Genomic DNA, 10,813 nt, shown 5'->3' on the forward strand with positions numbered 1-10,813 from the left:
TGGTTTGTCATCAAAATATTATCAAATAATAAGGGCAAAAGCACACACACACAGAGTAATTCAGTAACTCAGATTCCTGACCTCGGGAAATATGGGAGGAGGATAAGGAGGGGAATCATGGGAAGACATGTAGAGGAAGACATGTAGCTTGTAGCTTTTTCTGGCCAAGAAATACAAATACAACAGAACACTTCTGAAAACACAATGGAGAAATAGAGGTAAAAAAAAAAAAGTTTGTAATGAGAATTTCTGTCCATCCAAGCATAATACGATTATTTGACTGACTTTAACCATGTAGGAATATATTGTTCTGCTTGTTGATATCTAGTTGACATGTAGCTCAAACAAAAATCTGAATATATTTTAAATTTGATGTCACTGACCTGGCAAACTTTGGCAAATCCCGAGATTAGCTCCATGTAAACGTGACTGCTATCCTGATCACATAAGTTGCATTCGCAGTAATAAAGTCTCCATAATGAAACTGGAAAATCCTTCACCTTCAAGACAAGTGACAACAAATATCAATAAAGACTAATTACACGAGGACTATTCAGCATGCAATATATATATATATATATATACCCACACATACACAGTATATATGAGATGATGCTACATATTTAGCCTATGTGTGTATACATGAATTAAAAAAATAAACTAATGTGTGTTTCAATAATTTCACTTAAATGGCAATGCAAATTACCTATTAATTGTCATTTAAGTGAAATAACTTAACTTAAATATACAAGCTTGATAAAAATGATCATTCTAGAAGAAAATTTCAGATGCACTTAGAGGCTTTTGCATCTGAACTCTTCATATATATATATATATATATATATATATATATATATATATATATATATATATATATATATATATATATTAGTGCTGGGCAACAATTAATCACATCCAAAATATAAGTTTGTGTTTACAAAATATATGTGTGTGTGCTGTGTATAATTATTTTGTATATATAAATACACACACATGCATGTATATATTTAAGAATTTTAATTTATTTTATATATAAAATATTTATATGTATATATAATATAAATTATGTACAAATATATATATATATATATATACAGTATATACATGCAAATATTTCTTAAAAATATACATGCATATGTGTGTATTTATATAAACACAGTATACACACATTTATTATGTAAACACAAACTTTTATTTTGGGTGCGTTTAATCGTGCCCACTGTCCAGCACTAATATATTAGTGTTGGGCAACGATTAAACGCACCCAAAATGAAAGTTTGTGTTTACATATATATATATATATATATATATATATATTATATATATATATTATATATATATATATATATATACACATATATACACACACAGTATGTATTCAGTATATATACGCACACATGTATATACATATATACACACATAGGCTAAATATATAGCATTATCATGTACAAGATCCATGTATTCCACACCTGTATCTTAATGAATATCAATAATTAAGCAAATTGAACCACAAATAGAATATCTAACAAACACAAGGGTGTTATCTGGTGTAAAGCAATTCCCTGGAATATAGCATCACAGTCCTAACAAAAGCAAAATAAAACCCACTCCCTCTCTCTCTGGTCCTTTATCCCTGGTTAGTGTGCTGGAATTTAATATGCGACTTTTGTTATTGGGAAAGTGGCACATATGTCTGTGCGCGCGCTGGTCGCAATATCTCTGTTAGTGTAGATAATGCGATAAAGAAGGCAGGGGCTATTCATCACCCTGGCCGATCCCAATACGCTTTATTATTTTAATGCATTTCACAGCGATTAAAAATGATCTATCACCAGACCTGTGTGTGTGTGTATGTTTGAGCTGAAAGAACTGTGTGTGCGCGTGTGTGTGTGGTCACTTAAAAGGCCTATTACTGTTGTCGTTGTGCAAAGAGACAGCACAGAAACTCTCCTCCTCACGATTCCTAGAGACATTCACCTCATAGTTTTATTTGGCTTTTTATTCAATGAGTTCCCCGAAGCTGTTGTGGCATTTCTCTGCGTTCATCCCTCCTCCTGCAGTCATTAAACTCCAGTAACTCATCACTGCTAATTTGAGCGGTTTAACGAGCAATGTGTTCAAACTAATGGCAATTAATCTGCGATTAGGCCAGATTAGCATACAGACAGTCTGAGGACAGAGACTGTTTACCTTTCAGGACGATCCAGAACCAGCTTCACCTGTTTGAAACAAGACACGTCTTATATCGAAGCCTCTTCTCACTATGTTTCCCCTTAGGTTACTGGTAGGGTTAGGTTTTAGGTTATATAAAAGTAGTGTCTTAAGTAAAGAAAACGCTGTACTTAAACAAAGGACCAGCTCTTTATTTACCCTTGCATTGCAAACAAGCAGAGACGTTCAAAATTGGGTGACCCACTTTATTTATTGACGAATCACGATAGAGGAGGCGGAGTTATGAGGTTTGACTGACAGTTTGAGGATCCAATGGAGATTCGAGTTTCAGTCACAAGCTCTTATAGAGAGCCTAAGTCCCTCCCCTTCCGGTCGACCACCATGGGACCTTAGTTCGGAAAAATATTGTATGGTAGTCAATGGCGAGAGACAACAAATATTTTGATCTCGTTTGAATTGTGCCCTGATTTACACATATGATGTTTGTCAATTTAAAAGATGCATTTTAAAGTCAAGAAAGTCGCAGCTTGATGTAAAACTGCTGAGGTATAAGACTGTGAAAATACGTAATTACAAAGACTACAAACCCAGAAGGCGCACATGGGACGTCATACCTTTTCTCTCAATGAATGAAGCAAACTTTACTGAAGCTAACGTCTGACATTTTGTCTATAGTCTTACGTTATAATCGTAACGTAACACCGTCATGCCTGAGTGTTTTAAGCCAGAATACACACATACGAGCAACGGATCTTGTGACGTACATAGTGCGAGACGAGAGATGTAGTTCATTGAGCGATTTTCACATAAAACTAAACGTTACTCTTCTGTTTTATGACAAACTGCGACTTTCTTGACTTTCATAATTACCTTTTAAATTGACAAACATCATATGTGTAGTTCAGGGCACAGTTCAGACGGAATAAAAAGATAAGTTGTCTCTCGCCATTGACTTCCATACATATTTTTTCCGAATTAAGGTCCCATGAGCCGGAAGCGGAGGGGCGGGACTTAGGCTCTCTATTAAAGGAGAACTCGGCAACTCTTGCGAACTCTAGTCACTTCTTCGCTGATTTTTCCTTTTGTTGTCGCATGTTTTCCCCACGAGCTCCCCCTACAGCTGTGGGGGGGCATATATTTCACAACACGGTCGTAAAAAACTCACTTGCGGCGGCCTCCTCCCCCTCTCTAGCGCTGCTCATGTGCGTTTGTTTTGATCGGAGCAAGCCAACTGTATCGTGTGGAGCTATGTCTACCGAGGTGGGTAATCTGGTAATACATCATACATGCGTGTGTGTTTATGTCGAATTGCCGTAAAGCAATTCGTGTTTCGCGCTCGTTCTCGTTCTCGTTCTCGCTTCTCACGAGACTTCCAATTTTTATCTTGCCGGGATGGTAGTCCCCAAGTTGCAAGGTTGGTTTTCCGCCTGGGAACGCTGGGGGGAGCGGGGAAAGCCACCAATATCACCAGAACAGGTTGTTTAACCATCCAAATGAATTCTAGACAGTTTTATTAAGTTAAAAAAGTTGCCAAGTTCTCCTTTAATAAGTTTCATTGGTTAAATGTTTGCAAAAACCAGAGACAGACATAAAAGGTGATAATAATGTATGAAAAAAAAAGACAAAATATGGCATAAGAGCTGCCCAATATGTACAATGGTTAATTTAGATAGTAATGGCCTTACAGTGTTTTACTATTAGAATGAAATAATAATAATATTATTTTTCCTCATTGTAATTGAGGACGTGCAAGCAAAGACACGTGTCTATAATATATAATAATATATTCTCTTTTTTTGTTGTGGGTAAAATATTTGAAACATGCTGTAATAGTTGCAGACTGTACTAACAAGTTTATACTGACTTATATAACAGAATTTTCAAACTATAAAGGTAAGAATGAAACCTATATGCTGTAAACACGCTGGTCAAATTTGAAATATATATTATATTATATATATATATATTTATTTTTTTTATTTTTTTTAAGAAGCTTTTATAAAATAAAATTGAAGGTCGAGAAAATTCATTTTGTTTATCAGAATACATTTTATAGAAATGCAAATATTATAACACAAACTCAGTGTTATAAAAAGTTTTCTACAGTAGGCCTATATAGGTGTTAAAAACTATGTAATATAGCAAATAAAATAAATAATTTCTGATATATTTTTGGTATATTGAAGAAACATCAAATAAGAGTTTTTGCCATGCTGGATTGTGTCTTGATACCACAGACCTCTTTTTTATATTATGTTGTAACTGTACAAAGAAAAGCCTCAATCCCAGAACAATTTCCCCACAATATGTAATAAAATTAGTTGGGCAAAAATTAATCGCGATTAATCGCATCCAAAATAAAAGTTTGTGTTTGCATAATATATGTGTGTGTACTACATATAATTATTTTGTATATATAAATACACACATATGCATGTATATTTTTTTCACATATGCATGTAAAATTCTAAATATATATTTTGTATTTATATATAAATTATTTATATTTATATATAATATAAATTATGTATAAATACATATACAGTATATACATGCAAATATTTCTTAAATAAATACATGCATATGTGTGTATTTATAAATTATATATACAAAATAATTATACACAGTACACACACATACAGTATATTATGCAAACACAAACTTTTATTTTGGATGCGATTAATCGCGATTAATCTTTGCCCAGCACTAAATAAAATCTTCCCCAGAGTAAGGAATTGTGGGTAATATTAACCTTAAAAAAAAAAACAGTATGCCAACAGGGCAATTAATTTTGAGATGCAAATAATATTTAGGATGAGTATGAATGGCAACCGTGCCGTGGAAGAGGAACGATGAGAGAGGAGAAAAAAGAAAGAGCAAGTTGTCAAGTTTCCAGCATCTGAATGGTTGTATTAGCTTGTCATGATAAATCAGTGTTTGATCTGAGGTGTGTCAGTTCTGCAGATTAAACTCCTCAAATGATGAAAGTTTGAGATGTTTTACCTGATCATGTGGCTGAATGTAAAAACTCATTTTGCACAGTGACAGAATGACTGTGATATAAATCACACTGTCTTTGTTCAGGGATGAGGATCCTGTTTATGAGTTTCAGGAAATCTATAAGAGCGAAAGTTTTCACAATGTTCTGAGAGTTACGTTAAAGAACATTCCTTCAAATGTGGGAACAATATTAATATTATCTATCTATCTATCTATCTATCTATCTATCTATCTATCTATCTATCTATCTATCTGTATCTATCTATCTGTATCTATCTATCTATCTATCTATCTATCTGTCTGTCTGTCTGTCTGTCTGTCTGTTATCTATCTACCTATCTATCTATCTATTTATCTATCTATCTATCTATATATATATATATATCTACATTATCTATCTATCTATCTATCTATCTATCTATCTATCTATCTGTCTATCTATCTGTCTATCTATCTATCTATCTATCAGTATCTATCTATCTATCAGTATCTATCTATCTATCTATCAGTATCTATCTATCTATCTATCTATCTATCTATCTATCTATCTATCTATCTATCTATCTATCTATCTGTCTATTATCTATCTACCTATCTATCTATCTATCTATCTATCTATCTACAGTATCTATCTATCTATCTATATATCTATCTATCTGTCTATCTGTCTATCTGTCTATCTATCTATCTATCTATCTATCTATCTATCTATCTGTCTGTCTATCATCTATCTATCATCTATCTATCTGTCAGTATCTATCTATCTATCTATCTATCTATCTATCTATCTATCTATCTACCTATCTACCTATCTATCTATCTATCTATATATTTGTCTGTCTGTCTGTCTGTCTGTCTATCATCTATCTATCATCTATCTATCTATCAGTATCTATCTATCTATCTATCTATCTATAGTATCTATCTATCTATCTATCTATCTACAGTATCTATCTATCTATCTATCTGTCTGTCTATCATCCATCTATCTATCTATCTATCTATCTATCTATCTATCTATCTATCTATCTATCTGTCTGTCTGTCTGTCTGTCTGTCTATCATCCATCTATCTATCTATCTATCTATCTATCTATCTATCTATCTATCTATCTATCTATCTGTCTGTCTATCATCCATCTATCTATCTATCTATCTATCTATCTGTCTGTCTATCATCCATCTATCTATCTATCATCTATCTACAGTATCTATCTACAGTATCTATCTCTCTATCTATCTATCTATCTCTCTGTCTGTCTAGCCATCCATCCATCCATCAATCCATTATGTCAGATATATTCCCTCTTATAATATTTTTTGATATCAATGAAAACAAATATCAATTAGTATTTTATGCTAATAATTGTCAATAGTATTTTTTTTTTCATATACACACATATATAAAAAAAATGTTTTTTTTTGGGGGGGGGGGAATTAATACAAATTAATTTGTGAGAACATTGTAATGCTAACCTTTGAACAACACTCTGCTTCCAGTCAAAACTTGTTTCCTGGGACTCTGGGACTTTAATCCAGTGAACATTCAAACAGAACTCATGGGATCTGTCCAGTGAATATCCTCCTACAACACAACACAAACCGATCAAGAGCCGTGCGGTTCGCCCTTCACCCTCCGAGAGGAACAATCTGCTGCCAGAGCCTGTCTGTGCCAGCTTCCGCTCTCCTCATGAGTGTCTGTCTGTCTGAATTTGCATCTGTGCAGTCAGAATTTGTGTTTGATTATATGTGTAAAAACATTAGTGGTTCTTGTGTCTACAAAACTCACTATGGGTGGTTGCCAGGGCGTTGCTATGGTTGAGAAAGTGTTCTCCTCTCCACAACAAGCCGCATGATTTGATGAATAATTCACGTCTGTAACACAAACAGAGCAGAATGAGTTACATTTAATACCTAGGATTAGGGTTTTATTTAAATCATTAACCATATGCACATCATATATAAATATGTATACTGTATATACACTACCAGTCAAAAGTTTGGAATAATTCAGTTTTTTTTTTTTTTTTTTTCTTATATGTTAAAAAGAGTTGTGCTGCTTCATATTTTTGTGAAAACCATAATACACTATCATTCAATAGTTTGGGGTATGTACGATTAAAAAAAACAACAAAAAAACTAGTTTTATTCAACAAGGATGCATTAAATTGATCAAAAGTGACACTAAAGACATTTATAATGTCTTGACATTTATAATTTCAATTAAATGAATTAATTGAATTTAACAGTTTCCACAAAAAAAAAAATATTAAGCAGTAAAAACTATTTTCAACATTGATAATAATCAGAAATGTTTCTTGAGCATCAAATCATCATATTAGAGTGATTTCTGAAGGATCATGTGGCACTGAAGACTGGAGTAATGATGCTGAAAATTCAGCTTTGATCACAGGAATAAATTACACTTGAAAAGATATTCACATAGAAAACAGCTATTTTAAATTGTAATAATATTTTACAATATTACCATTTTTACTGTGTTTTGGATCAAGTAAATGAAGCCTTGATGAGTATAAGAGACTTTACAACACAAAATTTGGTTTAGATTAAGGTCCAATTCTCACTATGAACTAATTATTAACTACGACTTTTGCCTCAATAAACTCCTAATTACTCCATATGAATAGTTATTAAGGTAGTTAGGTAGGATTACAAGGTTAGTTCACCAAAAAATGACATTTCTTTCTTTAATTACTCACCCTCATGTCGTTCCAAACCCGTAAGAACCATCGTTCATCTTCGGAACACAAATGAAGATAATTTTTATGAAATCCAAGAGGTTTCTGACCCTCCCATTGACTGAAACGTTTTTAACGTAATGTTATTACTGGGTCCTGCATCAGCATCACACATAGACATAATACATACATAGTATTCACATAGACATAATAAATACATAGTATTTATTATGTCTATGAGCATCACACATGTGTCGTGGTGATCACGTGACCAGCGTCGGCCAATAATGAGCCGGCGTTCTGACGTAGAACTTGGAAGCGCTGCTCTGTGTTTATTGCGTCAACTGCGTAGGAGAATGACACTGAAGAGAAGAAATTGTTTTTGTTTTTTTGCACACAAAAAGTATTCATGTCACTTCATAACATTAAGGTTGAACCGCTGTAGTCACATGGACTATTTTAACGATGTCTTTACTACCTTTCTGGACCTTGAAAATGTTAAAAAAACGGGTCAGAATGCTCTCGGATTTCATCAAAAATATCTTCATTTGTGTTCCGAAGATGAACGAAAGTCTTAAAGGTTTTGAACGACATGAGGGCGAGTTATGACAGAAATTAAAATTTTTGGTGAACTAACCCTTTAAAGGTACACTGTGTAGGAATTTCTCCCATCTAGTGGTGAAACTGTATTTTGCATTCAAACGAATAGTGCTCTCTAGCGCCTCGCTTTTTCAAATGCGTGTTGCAGCTTCGGTAGCCGTTATGTACCAAGAAGCTATGACAACATGTCTTCCAATATCACTTCGAGTTTTCTTTCAGGTGATGAGGTTTTGCCGGTCACGTTTCCTTTTAAATACATTTTTTTGCTTTTTTGGCGATGAAGATTCCTTCTCCTGTGGCTCGGCATAAGTATGATCCGGCATTATGAAGCACCGTGCTGTGCAGCCTTTTAAATTTTCCGGGGCAATGACAAGCGCCTCTCACTGATCTCTTTGTCCGTTTCAGCCAAGCGTGCCGCACAAGCCCTGAAAAGTGAAGCCAAAACGCCTCGATCACCCACCCGTGACTGGTAGGTCATAAGCCCCGCCTCCCCGTGTTATTCAAAGGGACTTGAGACCAACTAAACAATTTAATTACACTTCAAATATCTTTTTTCCAAAGGTGGTTTCTTTCATTTGCTGTAGTTTTTATAACGCTGATGTAAGTTCAAGTGTCTGTTTCAAAAATAAGTTGGTTTTTAGCTAGTTATTTGATGCTATAAAAACGGTGGTGTGGCGTCATGATTGACAGCTGTGATTGACAGGTTCTCTGAGCGAAGTAGTCACTGAAGCACCAACAGACTTTTTTTCGGGATCTTCAGAGGACTGAGGAGATTGGAGCTTTAAATTTAATACCTAAATTTCTATAATTAATTATTTCACACCGAGAGTGAGGGCGGGGCCTTGATTTCGCGGCTTTACTTCCTGCTCACTCCTGCGCAGGTCTGGTCCCGAGATCGCTACTGCGCAGACTCAAACCCCAAGATGTCAGCGCCATATCGGGACACTGGCGGCTTCACTTCTCGCCAATGGAAGAGAGCGAAGGGGCGTCGTCCATATTTTTTTACAATCAATGTGGTTTCAGCTGGTTTCAGTCACGTGACGCTGGCTCTGAACGAAAGTGTGTTTTTGAAATGCGTTGAGGTTGTCTAGTGCTTTTTGTCCCTCTCTGCTATTATAGTTTTTCAAAATGGCAGAACGACACGGAAGCCTCATTGAACTTACATGTAAATAAAGATAAGAAATTCTTCACTTATGAGGATAAGTGAGATCATTGGTAAATTTACATCAATGAGGACATGTTTATGAATAAAGACATTGATTTTAGCTAATAAAATACTTAAACAACTACACAGTGTACCTTTAAGGGATGTAGAATATGGCCATGCAGAATAAGGTATTAAAGGGGCTATATGCTTTTTTCTGAAATTTAAACTCGCGACTGACACCTGTGGCCAAAAAAACGGAACTGCTCTTCCTTTCTGCTCGCTCTCGTACGTGCACACTTCACAAGTCATCCGCTGCAAAGAAGTCAACATTATGTTTACAGAGGTAAGAACAGTCAAATACATATATTGTTTGAGAAACTAAGTTTGTTTGCTGACTAGCGGTGGTGGCAGAGTGATCTGAAACGTTTAACATGAACGCGCTTGACGTCACATCCGGTGACAGCGCGCGAAAAAATCCGACCCGACAGAAAATAGGAAAAATAGGATACAGGCTTATAGGTGCACCCACTGTGAGCTGACAAGGTGTCAGTATGCTCATCAGGAGATGTTTGAGTCATACATGGTCAAATAAAAAGGCAATTGTTACGTTTATTTTGGGGAAACAGTTGCATATAGCCCCTTTAATAAAAGTAGTAATAAACAGCCAATATCCTATAATATGCATGCTAATAAGCAACTAGTTAACAGTGAGAATTGGACCCTAAACTAAAGTGTTTTAAAATGTAAAATTTTAACTGACTGCAGGTTTAGATCATTATTGAGATGCTTGTCGTAACGTTGAAGTCAGAGAGATAACAGGAGAGAGAGAGAGAGAGAGAGAGAGAGAGAGAGAGAGAGAGAGAGAGAGAGAGAGAGAGCAGCTGTTGTCTGTCCCGCCTCTGGGGGGTCTCTCACCAATCAGCACAACTCACCACGAATCAATTATCACCAGAGGAAGGGGGCGGAAAACACCGTTGTCCTGTTTACGGCATAAACATCACACACACACACACACACACACACACAACATTAACTGTGTTCAACAGCAAGACTTTATAAGAATGTTTAAGGGGGTCTATTAAGTTTACTAAAGTAATACATCATTAGGTTGATAAAAAAAAACCTCATATACCTTAAGTATTAAAGTGTTTGCATCATCCTGCAGTGTGTGTGCTCCAGAGTGAACATAAAAATCA

At 34.9% G+C, this 10,813-nt stretch overlaps 1 protein-coding gene across 1 annotated transcript in view; it reads right to left on the minus strand.

Moving 5' to 3' along the window:
• dock2 (dedicator of cytokinesis 2) overlaps positions 1-7,048 on the minus strand; it is a 155,965-nt gene extending 148,917 nt beyond the window's left edge. The window contains 4 exon segments of the mRNA XM_079892030.1: positions 82-193; positions 384-500; positions 6,648-6,756; positions 6,961-7,048. The gene's annotated coding sequence lies outside the window, so the exon portion shown is untranslated.
• Between the last annotated feature and the right edge of the window lie 3,765 nt (positions 7,049-10,813).

This window comes from Squalius cephalus, assembly GCF_949319135.1.
Source record: "Squalius cephalus genome assembly, chromosome: 14".
NCBI lineage: Eukaryota > Metazoa > Chordata > Actinopteri > Cypriniformes > Leuciscidae > Squalius > Squalius cephalus.